This window comes from Mustela nivalis (genome assembly GCF_964662115.1).
Source record: "Mustela nivalis genome assembly, chromosome: 7".
NCBI lineage: Eukaryota > Metazoa > Chordata > Mammalia > Carnivora > Mustelidae > Mustela > Mustela nivalis.
Window position 1 is genome coordinate 8,266,603 of NC_139026.1, and position 25,802 is coordinate 8,292,404.

Genomic DNA, 25,802 nt, shown 5'->3' on the forward strand with positions numbered 1-25,802 from the left:
TTAGTGTTGAGTCTGTGTATGTCACCATGGGGCCTCACAGCCTCGCAATCCAAGGTGAAGGCGGCCAGCTGGGCGGAGTCACCACTGACTGGGATAGGAAGATGGCAGGTTCAGGCTGTGTGTCCCCAGCTTTGGGGGCAGCTGGAGGCCCTGCCTTCCACACTGGCCCTCCCCCTTCACATCCTGCTCTGCAGCTGGTCAACCCCCCTCCCCCGCCCCCTGGGACCCACACTCCCCAGCTGGCCCTTGGAGGCTGGGGCAGAGCTAGAATGAGTCAAGGGCCTGTTTGGAGGTGAAAGATTGTCCCGATTTCTCTTTTTCTTACTTGATAAAAGCTGGGAAATGTCATGGAACCACACACGCCGATTTCAGCGGAGGCCGTTTCCCTAGCAGCTGTGAACTTCCGCTTACTCTTGCGGATCGCTGCCTCCGGACTAGACAACGTGCACTTGAAAGCCACGCAGAGCGACCCAGAAACAGCAACAAAAACTGAAGGAAAAAGTCTGTTTTGAATTTGGTTACATCTAACAGTAATACGTTCATACTTCTTTGAAAAAAAAAAATGTGCCTGGGGCACTTAGTCATGTAACTTAGTAATTAGTCTCATTATGCCCGGCACTAAAGATGGGATATTTGCTTTGCTTCCACATCCCTGTGTAAGGATCCCAGTCAGCAGCCACCCCACCGCCCCGGAAGAGCTGATTTTAATTAACCCTAAATGGGTCCTGTTCCACCCATACCCTCCACCCCCATTTCTCCAAAAACCACCACCACCAACAACAACAACAAACAGAAAGGAGGGAACTAGAAACAGTAACACACTAGATTAAGCCAAATGTGAGAATAACACGCAGCTTGAAAAGCACAAACTCCAGAGATTAAGGGAACCAGCAAAGGGGCACCTGACCCGAGACCAGCGAGCCGAGCGACTTCTTTTCCCAGTCTGTCCCCGTCCTGAGGGTAAAAGGGTGAGTCTGTGACAGGCCCACCATCGACAGTGTCCGCTGGCAGTTTGAGAGCTCGTGGTGACCGGCGGGATGGGACGTAACAGAGAAGCTGAGGCAGGAGGAGGAGCGGGAGGTCTGCCAGGAAGGCAGGGAGGCCGGGCTACCCGTCTCGGTGGAACCCTGCGGGGCTGCAGGTGGGAACCGGTCGGCACAGCGCCCCATCCGGTCCGGGCGGCCGTGACAGAGGCCGTGGCTCCGGAAGAGGGGCTGTCAGGAAGGCTGAAACCCAAACGTCCTACATTCAGGTGGCAAGGGGCCCTCGCAGACGATGCACGAGCCTCACCTACCCCCATCAAGTTCCACGTGTGCGCCCACCCAGAAACAGGAGCCCGCAGGGGGACAGGACAGGGCTGAAGGTGGCCCTCCAGAGCTCTGCTGCTTTCCTGAGCACAGGCATCCCGAATCCGCACCTGCTGATGTGTCTGCTGAGAAGCGCTGCTAAGCGTGGCCCTGCCCGTGGCCTCTCGGTGGTTCTGCTCTCGTGAGGGGGACGGCTGCATGAACAGCCCTAACCAGCGTGGGACCCACTGGGGACAGCAAGGGCAGGCAGCTTAGGAACAGCAGGTCTGAAGTTTCTCTTCCCTGCCTCGTGGACGGGCGTTGCCTGGCAAGCTCACCCTGAGGCCTGTAAGGTTCCTCTTTTAAAGGGTGGTAGGAAGCTGTGCTTCCCGGTTACCTCAGAGGGTTTCCACGGCTCAGTCTGTTCAGATCCCCTTGGCCTTGTGTTTCCTACCATTTGTGGAGCCCTTCCCAGTTGGCGAGCCCTTGAACACGTCTCTGTTCACGGTGCTTCAGAAAGTGAGGCAGAGGAGAAATGGGGGCCTCAGAGAGGCTGAGTCAGCGGTCAAGGTCACACAGCGCTGAGCCGCTGGGCTGGGACACCTCCCCCAGGTTTCTGGCGCCAAACGCAGCCTCTCCCACCAGCTACACCGCCCTCAGCCCCTTTCCTAAAACACAGGGAAGGGTCAGGATTCTAAGCAGCAGTCAGAAACTCAGTATGGAGTCTCTGCCCTTGAAATTGTCTTCTATATTCTTAATCTTATAGATTAGCTTCATTTAAGCCACTAAGGTATTTCACTGTCTCTAAAAATGGAAACGGGTGTTTTCGAGTCATTAATCTCCACTTCTTCCCCGCAAAAGACAAAGTTGTTGGAAACAATAGTACATAGAGACCAGAACACCTCACATTTCTGAGTCGAGCTGAAGGAGGAGAGGGGGGCTCTCACTCTGGTTCTGTCTGGGCACCTACATGACAGTCGTGACAAGGGCAAAGTTCATTGACTGACGTGCCGAGGTCCACGGCGGCCCTCCTCCACTGTCTGGCATTAGAACATAAGTGGGATCCGCCAGCCGCTCAGCCCATCGCTTCACCACATGGAAACCTTTAGTAAATGGAGATGCTTGAATGTTAGTAAGCAATTGATTCATTAATTAAAATTTCTAATTTTGAGATTTTAATAATCTGGGAAATGGGACAGGGTTAGGAATGAGCATGTGCCTTTCTGTGGTTTCTTTCTTCTGTCCCTACAGGTAGCCTGCCCAGCCCCCCGGGCAGCACAGCTCCCTCAGGGTGGGCGCAAATTCCAGGGGGAATAGCAGTGTCACTGGTTGTCACCAACGCCCGATGACGAAGGTCAGGATGTTCAAACGGTAGGGTTTTGGTTTTGCTGAGGAAGTGGCCTGTCTAAGCGGACTGCCCCAACAAGATAGGGGAAGCTGAACCCTCCCCTGGGTCCCTATATTAGTGTCCTAGAGTCGCCAAAACAAAGTACCATGAACTTGGTGGCTTAAAATAGCAGAAATGCATCCTCTCACCGTTCCAGAAGCCAAAGTCTGAGCTCAGGGTGTCGGCAGGGCTGGTCCCTTCTGAGGCTGTTCCTTCCAGGCCCCTCTCCCAGCTTCTAGTGGTCCTGGCAGTCCTTGGCATTCCTTAGCCTGGAGCCTCCCTCCGGTCCTCCCCCTCCACCTCCCCGTGTCTCTGCACGTGTTTCCCCTCTTATATGTCTTCGTCCAGATTTCCCCTTTGTACAGGGACTCGTGTCCTATTAGGTTAGGGCCCACTGTAATGACCTCATTTTCACAGGCTTATCCCTTCAGAGACCCTATTTCCAAATAAAGTCACATTGGGAGTTCCTGGGAGCGAAGACTCCCAACGTATATTTTTAGGGAATATAATTCAGCCTATTCAACTTCTATCTACTTCTATATTCAACTTCTCATCTACCCACCTGTGAACAAACATCTCAATAAAAGCAGCCCCTTCCCCGGACAACGGCCTGGCTCAATCCTGTCCTGTCCCAGGACAATGACCCAGCAGAACATGCAGCCAGCCCCCTTGTAGGACCGTTTAACCCCTGGGCAGCCGTGCAGGGTGGTGGGGAGCAGGAGCATAGGACATGCAGCTCCCAGCATCAGACCATGCTGACCTGACTGCCAGCTCTGCCCCTTCTGGGCTTTGCAGCCCTAGGCCTGCTACTCAGACTCCCAAGCCTCTGTTTCTTCCCTGTGTCATGATAGCTCCTACCTCGCTCAGTTACTATAAGTGGAAACACGTCTACAAGATCCTTGCACATAGTAGATGCTTAGTAAATATCAGTCCATCTCCACCTTTCCCTAGATCTCACAAAGTCCTGTGATACAGGCAATGTGGCAGCAAATATGTGCTCCTTGAGCTGAATCTGTGGTTCAATTAATTGATAAGAAGAGGTATTTCTCAGTGCCTGGGTTTTCAGAATTCACCAAGGGGTATCAAGCTGACTGGTGGGCTGTCTTCTTTGACAAGGATGCAGGTCGAACACCATGCCCGGCATTGATGGACCGTCACAGTGTCTCTCCAGCTCCCATGTCGCATGGGCGTTTGTGTCTGCCACACAGAAATCAATTGCTCTGTTCCTGGGAGCCTGCACCCCGAGGAGTAGCATTCAGGAGGAACAGGGGCTCTGGAGCCTGCCTCTCTCTTTTTGGGGGCTCTGGCTGCCACCCACTCCTGCACCCCTGCCTTGGGTGGGAGAGGCCAGAGCCTGCTGCAGAATGACACTTGTGGGAGGGTTTCCCCTTGCCGGGGTCACCGCCGCCTCAGTCTCACGGGTTCAGAAATGCTCCCTTTACCAGCTTTCACAAAGGTGCTCAACCCTGAGGCGACAGCTTTGTAATAACCCAAATCAAAAGAGACGGCTTTATAAGCCAGATCATTCCTGGGCACCAGACTGCAAGTGTTTATTTATTCATTTGTACGTTTGTTCACTCAGCCAACAGACCTCTAGGGAGGGCTGGGCAGTCTCCCACGTAAGCTCATTTGAGCCTTAAAATAATCCCTGTGGTCCCCTTGCTCTCCGTCTTACAGGCGGGGAAATCGAGGCTTGGCAAGATGGAGTGACTTTCCCAGCTGCCTGCTTTGGCGGTGGGCACAGGAAAGCAGGACACCAGCATCTTGGTCTTATAAACTCCTCCGATCTCGTCTTTAGACCCTCTCTAGCTAACCGGAGATGTGCCCGGCCCCAGAAAACTTTCCCTTCTCAACCTTCACAGCCAGCATATCGACCGGGGCTCACAAAGTTCCGCGGTGGTAACACAACCCCAGTTCCCAGGTTATTTCTCACTCGGGTTAGATAGCAGCTGCCAGTCGGCTGAGGCTGATTCAACCATCCCCTCTCTGAGATCCAGGCTGAAGGAGCAAGACATGCTCTCATGGCAGGCGGAAAGAACAATGGTGGAAACACGATGACTTTTGAAACTTCTGGTGAGAATTCCTTCTCATGGAAGCCACCTAGCCAAGCCTGCTGGAACTGGGGCAGGGAAGTAGGAACACTTTCATGTTGAGGCAGCAAATAATTGGCAGCAACAATATCATTGACTATGGCGGAGACGTCTACCTGTATGGACTTCATTCTCTGGTTTACAATATGGAGATGCTACCAGTTCCCTCTTAATGAAGCACTTATAAAGATGAAATGAAATCCAACACAGTAAACTGTCAATTTCCTCACAGTTCTGCAGTGCCTCACACTGTGCCCAGCATAGACCAGGTGCTCAAGAGATAACTGGTGGCCCTGGATTCACCCATGAGTAGTTACTGATCCCCTACCGTGAGCCAGGAACCATTACTCTAGGATAGCTTTTAGGATCTAGTGGAGAAAAAGACAAGGAAAATCCCTGTTCTCACGGATCTGGAACTGCGTTCCAGTTCATGAGGCACAGACAATAAACAACTAAATAAAAATTTCAGAGAATGGTCAGGGAGCTGTAAAGAAAATAAAGCAGAATAAATAAGAACAGGATACAGAGTGAGTGAGATCCACCAAGAGCAAAGTAACTTGGCTGGAGATCTATATGATAAGGAGCCAGTGGTGAAAAGATGAGAGGAATCAGCATTCTGGACAGAAAGAGGATAGCATGTACAAAGGTCCTGAGGCACGGATGAGTTGGACTGCTTAAGGAACAGGAAGGCCCGTTGGGCTAGGGTGTCCTGAACACAGTATGCACCTGCACGGAAGGAGGCTGGAGAAGAGGCAGGGGCCCCGGAAACTAGCCCAGTTCCTGGGGCACAGGAGGGGTCAGGAAACCTCAAGAAAGAAAGAGTAGTCATCAGGATGGAATAACAGCCACTCTGGAGAGAGAACTCCCCTTCCCCTGGAGGGGCTGCCGAAGCTCTGCCCATTGCTTCTTTCTGAGTCTCCTCCTTGATTCCTCATTGGCCCCTAGAAAATTCTCACAGTGCAGTATCCCTCCGTGACCTGTTACCATTTCCAAAATCACTGCTGATTTATTACATTTCACGGCGTCTATTTTCTGATGACCTAGAGACGTACTTCATTCTGTAAATGAGCTCTCTCCAAATCACAGCCTGGGACAGGTTAAAGCTAATCCCACCCACTGTACGCTGATTGCTGTCCACTCAGCCTCCAAACCACGGCAGCCACTGACCTTGGCCTGGGTTCCAGGGTGACTTTCACTTTGAGGACCTGGATCTCCTTGCCCACAGACAGTGGGGTCACATAGTACACGCACATCGAATGCAATAAGTGTCTTTCGCCCACACCTGCTTGCAGAAGAGAGAAAGAGTCATGTAAGTAACACAGTGAACTTGGGCTTCAGGATGAGATGCAGTAGGAGACAAGACTCAGAGGTTTCCTCAGGGTCCTGGTACCTCTCATGGCTTGTCACCTTTTTTTCCAGTGATCTGCAAGATCCTAGTGTTTAAGATCAGGGTGGGGTGGGGGCCAAAGCTGCCTGGCCGCTGGAGAGAAACAGCACTCAGTGCCACCAAGGACGCCTGGGGCAGCCCCTGTTACAAGCCAGGACCTGAGTCTCAGGGAGGCTGTCCTGGGGGTCCTGGGTGGGGAACAGGGTAGAGATGGAGCATGGCCTGCCTTGCCCAAGGTCTCCAGACACGGGGGTATTGGGAACAGGCTGGGGGAGGTGGCGGAGAGGCAGGCCTGCACCCCAAGTCCAGATTTCCTGATGATTCAGAGAAAGCTGGGAGGGAATTGGGCCCAGGAGGCAGAAGTCTGGAGTGAAGATGAACAGGTAAACCCACGACGCTTCTGAGCAATGGCCACGTGGCGCTGTGTCCAAGCCGCAAGAGTGACCGAGAATCCAGCAGAGAGGGACCCGGGGAGAGCGCCCTCCGTCCCCATAGGCAGGGCCCACAGAGGACCCCGTGTCAGGGACAGGGCTGCACACAGTGGACTAAACACCCATTTGAGGGCCACCGGTCAGGCTTCTGAATGGAGTCACAGGCAAGAAGCCCAATCCGAAGAGCCAAAGTAATAAAAAGAATTCTCCTTTCCCTTTGTATTCTCAAAGCTGATGCCGCGTGGATCCCGAGCTGGACGCTTCGGATCTCCTGTCCTCCTCTCGCCCTGGTCCTGCAGGTACTGCTCCTGGGCCTGCCGTCGGCCGAGGTCCCAGCAACGCCCCATCCCACTGACTCTCCACGCTCCAACCCCAGGTTCTAGCGCATTCCTTCTTCCCCCGCTCTTGGGGCTGGATGGAGAAAGTCCCTGCTGGGGGGCACTGAAGAGGGAGATTCTTGGGAGTGGGGCGCTCCCAGCACTGGGCTGAGCAGAGCCCGCAGGGTGAGCTGCCAGGACAGAGGACAGTGGTGTGGGCCTCGCGGGCCATGAGCTAGGGCAGCCAGCGCAAGGGAGGGCCGAGGCCAAGGCTCTTCGCAGTCACACGAAGCTCCGTGAGCTGAGGGCTGCTTTCCGCGTGCGGTGGTGAGGAGATCAGCTCAGAGAGATTAAAGTATGGCCCAAAGGCAGAAAGCAGGGCAGTAAGAGTCCGAGGCGGGCATTACACGTGGGTTGGCCGGAAGCCAAGGGAGCGGACCTCCAACTGCGTTTACACTACACATCCTTTCAGACTGGGGGTGCAAAGACGAAGAACCTTGGGAGGGGGGTAAGGGAGAGCAATGAGAAGGATAAGAAGACGTCAGCTGGAAAGGTAGAGAAAGATCTGCACGGGAAGGGGATTGTGCGGAGGGAGAGAATCGCCATAATTGCAAATGCAAACCCCTCAGACGACGTTTGCAAACTGTTAGAGGCAGTCAAAGTCTTTCTTGATGGTTTTTTCTGAAGCTCTGGTATCCAGCCTACGGCATAACTTTGGGACAGGGACAGGGACAGAAAAACAGAGCCACCCCACCACCGGATGCTTTCCCAGAAACTTCTCCATCACCGGGTGGGGCCCTGAGCCCCGTGGAGTGGTGTCAACGCCACAGCGTTCATGTCGCCGTGCACAGACCCAGCACTTTCGTCTGGAGCTGTGCATCATAAACGTTTAGCTCTCAGGCTCTGGGGCCCAAGTCTATTAAAATTCTGATGCTTCTGTGGCTGTGGGATTGGATAATGATAGAAACTTCGGCAGAGGAAGGAAAAAACCTAATGACAGCACAGCAGAAGCCAAATACAGTGAGCCTGGTCCCAGCCCCCGGGGCTGCTCAGTGCTCCTGATGGGGGAGAACAGCCCCCACGACTTGCGGCTGGCAGTCAAGACTGATTCTTGGATGGTGTGAAAGACGGGAAGGATTTTAAGATCGGTAGCAGCAACCATAACTACACATTTGTTATTTACATTTGTATTTTACGTGTGCAATTCACATCTGTAGAGAACTTGACATTTTTCAAAGTGCATCATATATGATTCCCTCTTGTCATCCCAACAACAACCTCATGAAGCAAGGTTGTGGTAAGCATGGTAAGCAAGTGTGTCTAGTTCCCCATCTCCCCAGCAGGAGGAAAAACTGCATTTCCTATTCCCTATCCCCAGAGGTGGGGTGTGGGCAAGTCACTTAAAACATGGCTGAGGGGCACCTGGGTGGCTCAGTGGGTTAAAGCCTCTGCCTTCGGCTCAGGTCATGATCCCAGTGTCCTGGGATTGAGCCCCGAATCGGGCTCTCTGCTCAGCAGGGAGCCTGCTTCCTTTCCTCTCTCTCTGCCTGCCTCTCTGCCTACTTGTGATCTCTGTCTGTCAAATAAATAAATAAAATCTTTTAAAAAAAAAACAAAAACAAAACATGGCTGAAGCCTGTCTGTTACAAGTCCCATGTTCCCTGCCGTGGACTGGCCCCGGTCCCAGAGGAAGGAGATGCCGAGCAGTGAGTCTCGGGCTGGCCGGTAAAATACGTAGAACATGGGCGGGTGTTGGCTGGCATGCGCTGATGATGTCCCTGCAACAGAGCCCGGTGGAACCGACTGAGATAGAAATTAGCCCCATTTACATAAAGAGCGGACGAAGACACACACCTACCCAAGGCCCTCCCAAGCGAAACCTAGGTCTTCCTGCCCCTTCCCATCAGGACTTGTTGGTTATCACTGATGACCTTGGGCAGGTTCTGTGAGCCCCTCTAAGCATGGTGCTGCTTGTCCAGAAAACAAACATGGTAACCCACAGCCCACAGGGAGAATTTAAGTTAGTGACCTTGGAAGGCATGTGGCTGTCCTCAGTGCCTCACGGTGCATTTTCCCCAGCCCTGCGCGCTACCTGCTTCCCCAACACTGTGTTTCAGAAATGCCTGTGGAGCTTGGGGAAGTTGGAAGATGATTCAGAGTTCCCCAGACGCCCTCCCTGAATTGCTCTGCCTTCTGCCCTCAGCTAAGTAGGGTTTTTATTCCCGTCTGGCCTCAGAATCTGGAAGGTGTCTCCTTTGTGTCCAATTAGAACATTTTTCATTTCAAAACGTATTGTTGTCTGGGGACAATGTCACGAAGCAGAGCTCGGCTGCTCCTGAGAATAGAAGCCCACAGTGAAAGGCTTCCCGGGCGCGAGGCACCTCGGAGTGGCCCCTCTCGGCTCCGCACCGACTGAGCCAGCGCCAGGTGTCAGCGGGAGAGACCCTGTAATTAATTTTTAAATTTGCTATTATCATGCATTTAGGCAGTGGGCTGACGTTCTGCTTGGTTTTGACCTTTAAAAATGTTACAAGCAATATCAACTTTTCTCCAAACTGAAGGACACTGACCCAGAGGCTATAAAAACCATAACCTCGTAAGCTGGCAACGTTCCTTTCAAAGTTTTCTCGTTTCCCTTTATTTTACTTGTCGTCTGTTTAAAAGAAACCCACAGACACACACACACCCTTTTTTTTCCTTCTGGAAATAAAGTGTATGTTTCTCTCCCTTCTTTTTTACTCCCAAAGTAGCTGTCAAACTTTCTTTTTTATTGTGATGAAATATACATAACATCAAATTGACCGTTTTAGCCATTTTTAAGTGTATAATTCAGTGGCATTGAGTATATTCATATTGAGGTAGACTGGCTGGGTCCAAGGAACAAGAGGGGGGTCCCCCAGGACCAGCCAAGAGAGTCTTTGCTTCGCACAGGATAGAAATTAAATGGGTACCGAGAGAAAGTGAAAGCAGAGTTTACTGAAAACAGAGGGTGCGCAGCTACAGAGGGTCTGGGAGTCTCAGAAAGGAAAGGAAAGTGAGTCTTGTCTCTACACAGGGCCTGGGGTTTGTACTGGGGATGGTGGTTCAGTGACCTGTCTTCTCAGGAATCCAGGAACAAAGCCACGTGTCTAGGTTCTGTCCCCCATAATTCACTTAGACCTGGAGCCAGGGGTCTTGGTGAGTAGGTGATGTTCTAAAACGCTCATGACGACCCCGCCTGGTCATTGCTTGGATGTTATATATTGTGCTGGAAGACTTTGAGGAAATCATTAAATCTTTGACCTTGGCGAGGAGGACATACACGATCTGTTCTATAAGGCGTGTGTGAGACGGAGGTGCGGGTCCCAGCAAGAAGAGGCAGCACAGCAAAAAACGCAGTGTTTCCTGGGGTCCCCTCCGTTTCCCTGTCTCCATATTGTGGTGCGGCCACCAGCCGCCTACAGAGCATTTCGATCTTCCCAAATTGAAAGTCAGGTTTGGTAAACAAGAACTCCCCGCCTGCTCCTCCAGCCGCTGGCAACCACCATTCTTCCTGTCTCTGTGATGTTGGTCAGCCCAGGGACCTCCTGTAAGAGCGATGATGCGTCTTTGTGTTTTTCTGTTGCGCTTATTTCACTCAGTATCATGTCTTCCATGTTGTAGCTCACGTCAGAGTTTCCTTCTTTTTAAGGCTGAATAATATGCTAATGTTATGCTAATAATGTAATAATGTGCTAATAATATGCTAACAAGATAGCCATCTTACTCATTTTTATACAGTAAAAGACCCTCGATGTTTAGTAGTTATGTGCTGTTTTTCAGTTTAGAAAGTGTTTTTTCTACACGTTATTTCATTTGATCCTCCAACAACGTTGGGACAGCAACACAAACACCCCGAGTGGCCCATGGGCCTGTCCTGGGCCACACTCCCAGGTGGAGGAGGAGGACTCGAGCCCCCCAGAGCCCGGGGCTCCTCCTGCCCCCACCCCGTGACACCCTGGTCCCCAGTGCTGAAGGCAGGACTAGTTATTCTGTTCAGGCTGATGTCCACGTCCCCTTTTATTTCATTCCCCGCCTGTACTCCCACAGTGGTGCAGACCAGGTCAGGGTAATGATTCCCAGAGTAGAGAGAGCCAGCAAAGTGACAGCAGCCTCTGGTGGCCCAGCACCTCGGCTGGGGCCACACGGATGAGTATGGCCGTGAAGTTCCCATTTTCCCGCCTCAACACGAGACCATTCTAGAAGTCCTACTTCGGGGTGGGGTGAAGTGCAGTTGGAAACTGACAAATCTCCTTACGGCTGCCTCACGGGTGAACCTGGAGACCCTTTCTTGGGGACAAGAAGCTGAATGGCATCTCATCCCGTGCTCTCTCCTGGGCTACGTTCAGGCAGGAACGGACTGGTGGTCACCCCCAGCACAGTGATAGGTCTTCACTGAGTTGAAATACACCAGGGATATTTCCTGAGTGCTTCTGCTAGGTCACAAGAAGGTGACCTGCCTGTGATCTTGAGGCATAGCCCGAAGCCAGTTCCTTCCTATCAGCAGCCATGCTGTGCGGGAGGGGGTTAACTAATCTGCCAGGGACAGGGAGATGAAGCGCAAGTCCCAGAAGACGTCACAGCAGAGCCGTTGGATGAGCCGAGTCCTCCAGGCTGGACTCCACCAGGTGAGACGTGGGGCCAGCCCAGGACAGAGGGCCCTGGGGGTGCATCGATGAGCGTCTGCAGGAGGGACCAGCTGGTGAGTGACAGGAGATGTTCTGGAAAGCAGACACGTGCACCATCTGCAAGACCCTTTAAGGCAACAGACACAGAAGTTTGGACTCCCTCTTGCAGGCACTAGGGAGCCAGGACAGGTCTGGAATGAGGGGGAGTCAAGGGGCATGTGGGCACCTGCTGGGCAGGCACAGGGGAGTAGAGAAGGAGGTGACCTTAGGGACAGCGACTGCAAAGGCACGAAGGCACGAAGGCTTGGGTACACTCAATCAAGTCCCACCGCCACCCCACCCCCACCGAGACGGAGAGGGCGGGCGAGGAGATGGAAGATTGTCACCAAGTGCTTCTGGGGAACAGATGTGTCTCAGTGGCGGCTGCAGACCCTTGGCGCATCGTGTTTGTGAACAGCCCTGGCGTGCCGGGGCTGCAAAGGCTCGGCGCACACCAGCTGATTGAGGACTGGCTTTTTATGGCCCGTAAAACACCAGCCGGGGCTGCACAGTGGGGGGAACCAGGAGGCTTTCGAATGAAGCGGAAAGTCATGGCCGGCCAGGCCCAGCCTTGCAGGAGGGCTCCGGGGTGTCATTTGAGGGGTGCAGAGCCGTTCTGGGGAGCCTGAAATGTCATCATGCGAGACTCCTTCCTCTGACGTTAGGTATTGCCTTCCCAAGCACCAAGCGCTAGAGGTGGCATTCAACTTGGCCTCCTTAAGCCCTCAGAGCCTCGGTTTTTATAAGGAATTTGTCATTTTCCTTCATAATGATCAGACCTAGATCTTCCAAGGTTAGCATCAAAGGGACCCTTCTGGGGCAAGGGGCACCTCTTTACTACATTTCACCTGATCCTACCACCATGGGCCAACCTCAGTACCTGCCCCCTTAATGCTCCAGGGAGAGGCAGACACTCGCAAGCCTGAGCAGTGTGAAAACTGGAAAATAATGAATATATCTCGTGTGACTTGCCTGGCATGGGCCAGGTCATGCCATGCAGACTTATCTCTGGGTCAGAGACCCTGTTCTATCTGACCGAGTTCCTAAGGAGAAGAGGCTCCGTGGCATTCTTGAGCCAATTTGCATGGACCCCCAAATCTGGTGGCCTGCCCCTCTTTCCAGTTCTGGGTGTAACGACTTCATGTGGCAGCTGAAAATCAGCCATAAAGTTATTTGCACCATGGAAATTGCCCAACATTACAAATAGCGATTTTTTTCTCTTCCCCCAAGAGCTGGTGGTTAAACATTTACGAGCACTTCACAGGTTACTGTCACATGCTTACCCTGGGACCCGGTGACCCCTCTCCTGGATATATACCTACAAGGAAAGTGTCCATATACCCACCATAGCAGCCATATCCGTAACAGACAAAGAGTAGAAATGGGCCAACGTCCAGTGACAGGAGAAAGGGTAAACCGTGCTCTACCCGGACCACCAAATATACCTCAGAGTTCGAAGAACCAGCAGATGGCACATGGCATCATGACTGAGTCTCACAGACGTTAGATAGAGTGAAAGAAATCTGACAAAGACTACATCGTATGACTCCATTTACAGGAAGTTCAAGAATGGGCAAACTTGAGATCAGAAGAGCAGTGCCCTTGGCAGTGGCGGCTGGGATTGGCCGGGAAGAGCATGGGCAGCCCTTGGGGGAGCTGTTCCATGTGTTGACGTAGGCGGTGGTTACATGGGTGTACACATACGTACCCACACATCGAGCTTCACACCCCTTACTGTATATATTACTTGCTTCAATTAAAAGGTAAAGATTGTCTACATGCGTGTGTGTGCGCGTGCTAGGAAGTTCTTTCTGCCCTCCTAGTTTCCTGTGCCTTTAGCCCACCTCCCAGGAGCTCATGCTTTCTTAAAAGCACAGACTCGAGAAAGTCTGCCCGCTGAGTTCCAGTTTTCTGAGGTTATCCACTGCTCTAGATCATTTATCTTTAGAGACACCATCTCCATCCTGGGGACGTGGGCTCTCCCTTCCCTTTACCCAAATGGATGACTTCACTGCCCAGAGCTCCGCAGCATGTCACCATCAACGCAAGGGGAACAACCACGTGTGGGCACAGGATGCACAGGGAAGGCTTCGCAGGGCTAATCGGCTGCACTACTAAAATGCGAGGGGCGAACGAGACCCTGTGTGGCAACAGACTCCGTGGTCCTTGGAAGGTGCCCAATAAAAGTCTGTTAAAAACCAACCAACCAAGCAAGCCAGCCCACGCATTTGTCAAGGACTGAGGGGTGCTAGGCCCCCTGCCGGGTTGGGACAAGGATAGGTAGGGACGGAGCATAGACGGAGCCAGTGCCAGCAGGGGCTCTTAGCCGTAAGCGCAGAGGCTGCCTCTGCGTCCGTAAGCCAAAACAGTCATGTTGAAAGGGCACAGTTAGGAGGGCTGGCGCTTCCAGAAGCACTACTCTGCCCCACACCATGCCCTTGGGCTGGTCCAACACGGAGCTTGTACGCAGTGACCCCGAGTCCCTGAGGTCCTACCATGGCCATTTTCTGCGGCAGAGACAACTCAGCAGAGAGAGAGGAGAAGGGTCCCCAAGTCCAAGTATGCTCTGCATCCCGCTGCAAGCGAAGCAGGAAAAGTGAATTTCAAGTTCTTCCAGCTCCTTTAGAGGAGATAATGGTCTTCTCACCCTCTACCCTGTCAAGGCTCAAGTGCAGACTGTGGAGCGCCTGGGTGGCTTAGTCGGTGAAGCATCTGTCTTCAGTTGCCACCGTCACGTTGTCCTGCCTGCCTCTGGGAGCCTTGGCCCATGGCTTGCCCTGTTCCACACGCATCGGTTGTAACAGTCACAAGGGCTCCATGTTCGCTGATGGCTTCCAGGCTGCCGGGCGCTGTAAGGCCGGGATGTCACCCAGTGATTGGCTCTTCTTATCCATGTTCCATAGATGAGGAAACTGAGGCTGGGGGGTTCACCTCACTAGGAAGTCCCAGGCTCAGGATCTGAATGTTTTTCTTCCATCCCAGAGCTGGATGTTTTGGGGTGGGTGGGCCGGGTGTGTGCAGTGGAGATCTAGGTGGGCTCTGGGTGTTGGGGGAGAACAGGAGGAGCATAGAGAGGCTGGTGTGGCAGGACCCCAACCACAGGACCCCCCCAGGCAGCGGTGACGTCTGGCTCAGCTCCTGGGACTCACCGAGAGAAGGTGGTCCAGCCCTGGGAGGAATCTGTAAAATGGGAATAATGACCTCATAAGCTTCCTCTTCGGGTTACACGAAGCGATGTGTATGAAAGGCAGAGTTTCAAGATGTATGAATACACAGTAGATACTTAAGAAATATTAGTTGAATGTGGTAAATCCAACAAAGTCCACCCAGCAAAAATAAATAAGGACTACACCTTCCTGTTTAACTGTGCCCAAGAGTCCCCAGGCTATGGGGGTGGCAAAGGGTGGGGTGGGGGAGGGATGGTCCCGCATGTTTGCACAGGTGATTTGCTGAAGCCCTGAAGATCAGAATGTACTCATGTTTATCCTGCTTTGCAGTTACCTTTATTAAAAATCATGAATTCACCAGATTCTTCTAAATAAACCTGGTCCTGCCGGCTCATGCTCTGACCCCATTCCATAGCAAATGTCCCGCTCAGGGGTTTACTTCCCAAGCCCACCCCTGCGATCGTGTCTGCAGGACATGCGGGCAAATGGCCAGCCCGTGGCCCGGGGTTGGGTGGAGGTAAGAGTTTCCCAAAGAGAGAACTCCCAGGCCTTCCCCCAAGGCCCCTCCCTTGCTTCCTTTGGACCCCTCCTTTCTCAAGGGCAGCTAGCAGTCAAGTTCATAAAGCCCCTTGCTTCTGTGTGGCAAAGACACATTTAGAGGAAACAACAAATCTTTTCTGCAGAGCCACCACCTCCCAGCCCACACTCGTGGTCAGGATATTTCCTTAGGGCTTAGTACCCCAGAAAGAGATGCCACCAGGCAGGTCTTGGCGAGGAGTCACCATGACCGTCCCTAAGCACAGCCAGCGTCTACCTTCAGCGTGCTCTGTGCCACTGAGTCCCAGAGGGCAGGGTAGGCTGAGGCCTCCACTAGTGAAGCAAATAAAGGCTCTGGGTCCCAGCCGCCCCCAGGCCCCGTGCGACCCGCTCAGGGCCCTGCACCACCCAGGCCCAGAACCAGGGCTAGCCACAGTTCAGGCAGCAATGGGATCTGGCCCCCATGGGGAGGTGGTGACCGGAGATGAGACACAGCCGGCACCTGCTGGCCCTGGTGGGGGCGGGGCAGGGGCCAAGGCTCAGTATCTCTAAAAACTAGTACAGACTGGGTTCAGACAGTCTCAGGTTCCAAGTCCCCTCTTCTGCTGCCGCCCATCGTGTCACATAGACCCCAGGTTTCACTCCCTCGAGCCTCAGCAACCTCGTCTGTGCCACGGGGTTCCTAGCAGTGCCCGCGACCTACCACCTTATGGGGCGTCAGCGACCTGACAGGTGCATCAGGGCCACGAGGCATGCAGGTCGGTCATGTGATTATTTCCGTGGCCCTACAGGTCCCTGTGCCTGCGTGTTCGCCGGCAGGAGCCTGCTCCTTCCCTCCAGAAAGGTACCCGACAAGTGGTGTTTGTTGTTCTGGTCCATTTTTAATAACTGCTGTTTAACAGAGGCAGAAATAAAAAGAGGAAAAGCAAGAGGGTTTGCGGTCACAAGAATTCCTTCCAGCTTCCCAGCCTCTTCTCCACAAACCTCTCTGCACCCGAGTGAGGTCACCCCCACTCCACCCGCCCCCGCTTTCCCCTACACAAGCTGTTTGTCATTTCCCAAAGCAGCTGGCGGCCCTCTCCCGCCCAGGCACCCACTCCGTCCTCTCCAACGGTGCCCGCTCCCGCTCCATTGTGGGAGGCGCCCCGTGGGTAGTGTTTCAGTCCCATTGTGATTGAAATTTAGGTGACTTCCATGCTGTAGTAAATGGCTCTGTGCGTTTGCGCAAGGAATTCCTTGGAATAAAGTCCCAGAAGGGGAATTACTCTGTCAGAGGTCATATGGGCTCCCCACAGAGTCACCCCGCCCGGCCTGTCCACTCTCTTGTCCCCAGAAATTCCCCTGAGGGGGCCTCACCACCAAGCCCACCCATGAGCTGATGGTCATTCATTCATTCATTCATTTGTGACCTCCTCCTCCGTGTCGGTGCTAGGGATTCATAGAAGCCTTCAGGAGGTGCAGTCTTCAGTTAAAACGTCTTCTGTGAAATCCCCTGGGACACACACACACACACACACACACACACACACACACTCACTCACTCACAGGGCCTCTGCCGCTCCTGGGTGCCCGCTGTGGACGATGAACTGTCTGTGAGTCTCTTTGTACCGGAGACACATGTACACACCTTCCAAACAGATCTTGTTTTTTCCCTTGTGGCAAAGGGAGTCCTCCCTCCATTGCAAGGGACGAGGCCCTGTCCACCCCGATCACACCGGGGCTACAGGGACTCGAGTCCCGGGAATCTGGAGACAGTGAGATGGCAGGCAGATGGTGCCAGCCTGGGGGTCTCGCGGGGGAGCTGAGAATCAGAGCCACATGCAAGGCAAAGTCACAGGAGAGCAGAAACAGCGTTGTCTGTCACGTGGGCCTGGGCCTGGCATGCAGAGAGGGTCAGGGACTGAGGGCAGATGTCCCAGAGAAAGGCCAGGAAAGACGCCCTCTCTCCTTGCAATTAACTCCCGGGATATCCACCTCTGACCGGCCCCAGACAACAAACTCTGTGTATTTAACCTGGGCCAAGAGAGGTTTGATCCTTCTGATCTAACACCTTGACCCTGACGCTTCCCTCGCCCAGCTGTGGGCTCCTGGGGCAGAGACGGGGCTGTCCCCCTCTGCTCCCCCCTCTAGTGCTGACAGCTGCCCACACAGCTGTCACCTGGACCCTGTGAGGAAGCGCCAAGCCCATTGTCCCCTGGAAATCAGGACACTGAGGCCAAGAGGGTCCAGTGTTGGCCAAGAATGACAGGGTGGGGTTTCACCTTGGGTGTTGACTCAGAGTCCATTGTGGCCAATGTTACTGACTCATTCCCATGTCCCCTCCACTTATATCCGGCTGCCTCGAAGCCCCAGGCCAAGCCCTCGGGTAAGGTGTGCACCCTGGGTCCCTCTGGGTCCTAGCAGTGGCAGGGGTTATGGGAGGCACCAGAAGCGTTTCCGAGAAGTGGGAGGAACACAGGCAGGATCACGCTGCTGTCCCCTGCTGGGACCTGGAGGCCATGGGGTAGTGAAGAAGGGGCGGCTGCCCAGTAGCCCTGGGAAGTGCCGGTGGGTTATTATCCTTTCTCGGCTCTGCAGGGTGGGAACAGGGAACAGTGTGTCTTAGAGGGGCACACTGTGGCTGAGGCTTACCTCAGTTAGAAAAGAAATAGGTTTTCTCCAGAGGTATTTTGCAGCCTCGTCCCCGCCCATCACCGCGACAAGAGCAGAGATACCTCGAGGGAAGACGGGAGCATTCAAGGTCCATATGTGACCCTTGTGCTCAGAGACCCAATCTGGATGCATATCTTCACCGCTCATGGGCTCAGAATCTGGGGCTACTTGCCCGGTGTGTGTGTGTGTGTGTGTGTGTGGGAGTTCCAGATGGACCTGTATCCTGGTACCCCCGGGGGCTTCTCCCAGGCCCCCTGCTGGGAACATGTGATGAAAACTAAGATGGTGTGACTCAGGCGCTGGGGGACAGGGACTCTCGGAGCTAAATGGTCCTCTCCAGTGGGTCAGAAGATGCCGGCTGAGAGCAGCATATCCAAGTGGGCCCTGGGAGGAAGGGCTGCGAGGAGGAAGGGCTGCGGGGAGGAAGGGCTGCGAGCCAGCGTGGGCTTCAGTCCCCTTTCCCTTGACCGCAGTGCCCAGCACCTCCCCTTCATTCCCTCGGGACAGCTGGTCTCCAAGGAAGGAAGCAAGCAGAGCAGGTTCCTGGGAACCCTGTGGGCTGGCCACCTTCCTTCAGGGTCCCAGCTAGTGCTGGACAAACGTCTCGTGCTGGGTTGGAGGCTCCATCTGGATGGAGATCAGGGTCTATCCGGCAGCAGGAGCCCCGGGAGTGGCAGGGTCAGGGTCAGGGAGCTTCATGGGCTGGTATTTGGGTAAAGCCAGCATTCTTGGAGAGATGCGACACAGGGGACAGGCAATTACAGAACAAGCAATTACAAAACGTAGTGTGCTGACAGCCGGTAGATTTTGTAGCTTCGGGAGGGCTTCCTGGAGGAGGAAACTCTGCAGACACTTTTGTAAAACTAGTTGGCCCTCATCCAGGAAAGCCCAAGGAGCTGGAGAGGGGAAGGCATCCAGGCGGAGGGCCCAGCATAAGCAAAGGTGGGAGGAGGAATCACGTGAGTCGTGTGGGGTACGGTACGGTGGCTAGCATGAGGTTTTGAAACAGGGAGCAGAGAGTAGGATGGAAGAACGGGCAGAAGGCGACTGATGTCAGGGAGGAAGGACATCAGAGACCATCAGGGGGCAGGAGATGAAATTCTCAGGACTTGACGCTCAGTTCCCTTGGGCTCAGGGTCTGAGCGCAGAGAAGTAGAGGCCAGGGCAAGTCCCAGAGCAGACGAAGGCTTCAGCCTGCCGGCAGAGCCGCACTGAAAGCGAAGGACAGGAGGCCTGGGGAAAGCAGGCAGCCAGGCAGGCCACTGGGCTCAGAGCCCGGGGGAGGGAGCGGCCCCCACAGCTATTAAACCTGGTTACTGATTGCAGAGCATGTAGAAACTTCTCTAATGATGGCCACAGGCTGTCCCCAGAGGCCTTGCTTCTGGGTGCCGCCAGTGAGCTCCAGGTAACAGAAATGCCATTAACACAGAGCCGCTGTCCTCAGAATCTGCTTTCATGTTCCAAAGACAGAAGATAAATGGCCCTGATCATTTTTATGGAGCTGGTGTCACCGACAAAGCCGCACTTGGAACCACCAGAGCCGCTTCTGTCCTGTTTATTAGGCACTTCAAGACCTTTCTCCAGGAAGAAGATGAAACTGGTCTGAGAAATGACTCCTTGTTTAACGTGGTCCGATCCCACGGGACCCAGGCAGAGATGCTCTCTGCTCCGATCCAAACGGCAGGGCAAGTCTGAGCACTGGGGCCCTGGGCCTGGCTGGGGTGATGGCGCTGGGTCCCCCAACTCACTCAGGGGCTCAGCTCTAAGCCAGCAGCTCCCCGGGAGGGAAGGAGAGGGGAGGAGGGGAAAGGGCGCTGGCTGAGTGCAGGAGCCTCACTCCAGGGCAGGGCAACGATCTGATGACGGTTGCTGTCTAACAGCGGGGTCCCTGGGCTCCCTGAGTTCAGGAGGAAAGCCGGGCCCAGTCCTGGCTACAGCCCCATTGGCAGACTGGATCCCTCCACCAGGCGCCCCCTCTGCCAGGAGGGCCAAGCGCCCGATCTTGACTGGGTGAGGCTAATGGGGCATCTTAGAGTCACCCCAAACTGGGCACAGTCACTTGGGGTGTGAGCTAGGCGTATTTGGGGACCTCTGTGAAGGTCAGGACAGGAGTTGCAGAGCTATTTCCACGTTCCAGACAACTTAATCAGGACACAATCCGTTCTCTTCATTACAGACCGAGGTCCTTGTCCATCTTTCAAACTAATGAGAAATCTTGCGTGGACGTGTTGGGCTTCCCCCGCCCCCCCCACCACCTTTCATTACTTTACCCTAAAGCCTTGTCTGAATACAAATCTGCGGGGGGGGGGGGGCGCTTAGGAGCCCATCAGCTGCACTGAGGGGTGCTTTACCCCAGATCGCTTAGAACTCCGGGGAGCCCAAGCTCACCCCAGGAACCGGGGCAGCGTCCATGCTTGTACTTCTCGCCCATTCCCTGTCCCTTGTCCATTCCCTGTCCCCACTCACTTTCACGGGCGAATAAAACTCCCACCAATGAAGAGTTCACATTCCAAATGCTGCTGTCAGCGGGCAAGAAAGTTGCAAAGGTTGTTTAGCGAGGGGAGGGTGGGGCGTGGGGGGAGAGGCGGAGGGCAGGGGGTGGAGGGGGAGGGCAGGAGGGGGAGGGGACACAGGCCCTGGTGGCTGGTCTGGGAGGAGCCTGGAGGTGGTCAGGACCGGAGGCTGGAGGCCGGATCAGACTGTTCAGGGAGAGGACGATCAAAGCAAGCTGTGCTAGGGGCCCGTGGAGACCTTCCCTGGAGAGCCCCTGCAGGGGGAAATTTGTGTTTTTTACCCAGAGAGCCCGTGCTGGGGCTTGGAAGGCGCAAGGCATATATGGCACCTACCAAGAACTAAACAGGACCAGGGTTTTACATAACCTTAGCTCCCTGGACACTAGGCGATCTCACTGCAAAATGCGGAGAACAGGTCCCCGCCTCCCAGGGCTTCATGAAGACCAAGGGAAATGGCAAAAGCCCGGAAGCTGCCGAGGGAGCTGGCAGGTGGGAGCAGGCCCTGCGTGGGAACCTGCAGCCCGTGCTCCCCAGGCCCCCGCACCACCTCCCGGGCGTCCCCAGCAAGCACAGCCTGTGCCCACCCAGGCTGGGCACTGAGTCAGAGCCTGAGTCACGGGCTGTTTCCTCCAGCGAGGAAGCGCTTCTTGGCACACGCAGTCCAGTTACTCAGCAAGTGACCCTGCGTGGGGACAGCAGCTGCCGCCTAGGGAGGCGAGGGAGGGACTGTGAAGGCGGAGAATAGTTTGGGGAAGCTCACACGGCTCACCCAGGAGACCTAGGAGTCCCAAGGGGCAGCATGCCTCCCGGGCTCCAGGGTGCGTCACAGAGATTCCTGGAAATCTGGCAAGGTCGACCTCCCAGGGCTTACCCCATGGGTCAGTCCGTCAGGGACCCCAAACAGCTGGGCTCTGGAGTCAACTTGCCCCATTTTTGAATGCCTGCCCTAGTGCCTGCCCATGGGCCAAGGGCATCAGGAGAACAAACACCTGCCTTCAGGGGAGAGGGGCCCCATGCTGCACTGCCATTCGGCCTCAGACCAGTGTCCCTCGTGGGAGCCCTGGCAGCCCTCCGGGCTCCGATGGGGATTGGGGGGCCCAGAGAGAGGCGGGCAATCACACCGCCGGTTCAGACTTCAGGGAGACGGTCTGGGGCTGACTCTGATGAGGACACCCCCCACCCGGGGCCAAGCGCCTTTCCCACGTGCACCTCCCACACCAGGTCGAATCACCTGCATCCGAGAAGGCAGGCCCATCGCTTCCTGCCAGAACTGGCTTCCAGCCTCGACAGATTTCCTAGCCAAGGTTTTGTTCCTGAAACTCAGCTGCTTCAACCCATGACTCCCCTGAACCGCACTCCGCAGAGCTCCCCCTCCACGGTTGTGCCCTTCAGAGGCCGGCAAAGGGACTCATCTCTTGGCGAAGAAGGACAGACCATGGGTCTTCTTCATCTGGCCTCATAAATCAGCCCCTGGGCACCCGCAGGCTCCCCACCCTGCCCCTTAACCCCTGAATCCTCTGGGTGCTTCTCCGGGCAGGGTCAGAAACTCCAGCCCTTCCCAGGGGTGGGGCGGGGGCGGTCGCTCCCCCCACCCCGTGTGCCCCGCACCATCTTCCCTCCACCTTGGGGGACAAGGGGCTCCCAGCTGCTCCTCCGGAGCCCAGCCAGACGGGACCTGTCAGCTGCTGCTCCTGTCAGCAGGGCCTTCTCCTGGAACGGGGATGTCTTAAGCTCGTTGGGACCAATTGCCCGTGGCGTTCTGCTCACTCCAGGCAACTGACAGCCTTAGTGGAGGGGAGGGGCGAGAAGAACTGATGCAGGACCGTAGACCAACCCCCACGGGGCATAGCCTTCAGCGTGGAGACTGGAGCAGGTGCATCAGGGGCAGGAGCAGGGTGGGGTGGTTAAAAGCCTCCCAGGACCAGAAACCCCATGTTTAGAGACAGCGCCTAGGCAGGAGTCCCTGGGGAGCCCTATGTAACCGGCGTAAGAGGCAGCAGAACCAATAGGAGTCCAGTGCCAGGCCTGGCACCCACCACAGGCAGCCCTCGGGAAGGCCTACTAAGACTTAGAGATCCAGTAACTCTGGTGAAGAGAAAATTGGTGGGTGTGTGTGTGTGTGTGTGACTGACGTCCTGAGTGGATTACTCTAAGGTTCATAAAGTCATTTAGGTATTCAACTAAAATTGACTTAGCATCTGCTCTGTTCTGAGCAGGTAGCAATGAAAACACAGTCCTTGCTTGATGAGGCATGCATGCCGGAAGGCTTCCCGGAGGAGGCATGTTAACCCTGCAACAGACTGGAGAGACTTGGATACCGTTAGGCTAGGGCAGTTCCTCAAACTTTGGTCTGAGACAAGCAGCACCCGGAACCTTTTGGAAATGGAGGTTCTCAGAATACATCAGTCACTCGGGAGGTGGGGCCTTGGCCACGTGAGCCCGTGACAAGCTCTCCAGGTGATTCGGTGAGAACCGCCCAGTGTGGGGACATTCCCACACCGAGGAAGCCAATGTCCTGGAAATTCTCTCCTTTGGCCACTGTCCAGGTGCCCTGTCATCCTACAGATTGGGCAGGAGAAGCCCAAACATTTGTGAACGAATTCGATATTTCGTGTTTCTTCAAAAAGCATCAAAATAATCATCATGGTGGGCACCTGGGTGGCTCAGTGAGTTAAAGCCTCTGCCTTCAGCTCAGGTCATGATCCCAGGGTCCTGGGATTGAGCCCCGCATCGGGCTGTCTGCTCCGCGGAGACCCTGCTTCGTCCTCTCCTCTCTCTCTCTCTGCCTGCCTCTCTGCCTACTTGTGATCTCTGTCTGTCAAATAAATAAAATCTTTTAAAAAAAATCATCATCATGGGAAATACCAGAATCTCACTGACATTTTATCCATTCTATCCCCCTTGCTTGGACCTTATTCTGTAAAATCACTGCCCCTTTGCTCCTGTTCTTGTCTCTGGGACACGCGCCCCCCCGCCTTCCTCCAGGAGCCGCTGGGCTTTAGATGGGGATCTTGGCAAGGGCCCTGGAGAACTGCACTCACTCGCCTTTGTCTGAAGGTGTCTTCCTCCCGTTTTACTCGAAACTGTTCTGTTTTCGTCTTTGGTGATATGACGTTCCGGCCTCTGTCTGCCATTCAGGTGTGGTTCATTTTGTCTGTTCCCTCCGGCTTCTCGATGAGTCTTCTGCTGTCCTGCTGTCCTGGCTCCTAGTGCAGAATTTTTTCTTCATCCCTCGCTTGGGATTTATTATGCTTCCTGGCTTGAAATTCACATCTTTTATCAATCCTGGAACATTCACCGCTATGATCCCTTTGAATCATGACTCTGGTCCATTGTCTTCTCCTTCCTGAACTCCAGGTGGATGGGCCTCATTTCTTTTTCTTTTTTTTTTTTTCTTTAAGATTTTATTTATTTATTTGACAGACAGAAACCATAAGTAGGCAGAGAAGCAGGCAGAGAGAGAGAGAGGAGGAAGCAGGCTCGTCTCTGCTGAGCAGAGAGCCCAATGCGGGGCTCGATCCCAGGACTCTGGAATCATGACCTGAGCTGAAGGCAGAGGCTTTAACCCACTGAGCCACCCAGGCGCCCCAGGGCCCCATTTCTTTTTGCTCGAACTTCCCACCTCCTGACCTGTGATTCCTCTTTTCCGTATTGTTTTCTCCTGTTCTGCTTTACGCATTCTGGTCACCGCTTCCGCCCCATCTTTTCCTTCATTCCCTCCTGAGCTGAGTCTATTTGCTGCCATTCAACCTAGCCATCCAGTGGGTTTTCTGTCTCAGTTATTCCATTTTTCCATTTTTCTTTCTAGAACTTCGACTTGGCTCTTTCTCATCTCTCTCTGATAGCGTTTATATCCTTTTTATCCCCCCTTGTCTGTGGTCTCAATCCTTCTTTCTTTAAACATTTTTAACCCACTGATTTTTATTCTAGTTCGGATCATTCCGATGATCTAGTCTTTGATCTAGTTTTGCAGGTGTGGTGTGCGCTGACCATGAGTCATCGCGGATGGTTGGCCTCTGGGTTTTCGTAATTGGAGACGGCAAGACTGATGCTGCACTTCGGGGACCCCGGGGACCCAGAAGAGGAGAGGGTGGCCCAGCCGTGTGCAGGGGAATCTGCCAACCCAACATCACTTTAGAGTCATTCATTGGCTTGGGGTTTTCTGGACCACTCAGTGGATGAGTTTGAAACCCCTGTCCCCCGGGAAGGTCAACCTGTGTTGACACACTCTTAGGAAGGAATGTATCTTTATTTACTGCAGAAGAGGACAAATGAGTGTCCTTGTCTTTCTTTGCTGATAGTTTGGTTTTTAGAGGTGTCCCTTACATTGTGCAAATCACTTTAAGCTTCAGTTGGAGGGAGGGGCTCACTTCCTACTATCAGTCATTTATGAACTCAAGACCAAATAAGGTCTTCGGTTCCCTACACTGCAGTAAAAATCCAAGGTTCTAGGCTCCTGTTCAGGGCAAATGCGTCGGGGGGTGTCCCCAGAGGTCAGCATTTGCTTCCTATTCTGGGGTCGGCTCCCCAGTCCTTTCTGGTTCTCAGGAACTTCCCTTCCTTCCTTCCTTCCAAACTTAGCTGCGCATTGAATAAGGTTTGTGTTACCTATTCTTGCATTTTCAGTGTTTTCCAGCCAGAGAGTGTCCTGTCTCCCCATCCCCTTGCCCCCAGTAGGTCTGACTGGAGCAGAACTCTTCACCAGACCCTTTCTTCTTCCTTTGGGGCTCACAGCTAGACCCTATCCCCGGTCCCCACCTTGCAGCTACGCTTGGTCACATGACTGTGTTCTGGCCAGTGTGACCATTTCAGGGCAAGCCCCGGAAAACCGCCCACACGATGCTCAGGGTGAGGACGGCAGAGCCCCACAACGGATGCGTTCGCATCCCGAGTCCCTGCGGAAGGGACCGTCCACCATTGCAGACGATACATGAGTGGGACTGGGGGCTTTAGGCACCGTAGCTGTCAGCAGGAATCACTAACACCCCAGGCCACCACGTTCTCAGAATTCAAGTCCCACTTAACAATTGTTCCGTAGTTCGCCATTATACACATAATCTTCTCAGAGCTTAGGGACTTGAGGGTTTAATCTGGCCCGGCTCCCAGGAGGCAGGACTGCCTGTCACAGAGGCAGGGGGGCTCACCAGCATCGTCGGGGGGATAATGGCCTGGTCCTTCTTCCCTTCCCTGTCTTGTCAGCACTTGGGGTCTGGCCCTGGGTCTGGCCCCCGAGCCCCCAGACCACTTAGATGTGGCCCGGCTTTCAAGGAAGCCCTAGGTATTGAGGACACAGAGGCAGACACAGGGGATCCCAGGACAAGGGGATGACAGGTACAGTGGGGCTGAGGTC

General features: G+C 54.2%; 1 long non-coding RNA gene across 1 annotated transcript; it reads right to left on the minus strand.

Annotated features, from left to right (window-relative positions):
* On the minus strand, positions 1–1,278 carry LOC309869276. The gene is made up of 3 exons (XR_014314090.1): positions 908–1,278; positions 326–489; positions 1–88 (listed from the first exon to the last, which is right to left on the minus strand). It is a non-coding gene; the product is annotated as an uncharacterized lncRNA (long non-coding RNA).
* Between the last annotated feature and the right edge of the window lie 24,524 nt (positions 1,279–25,802).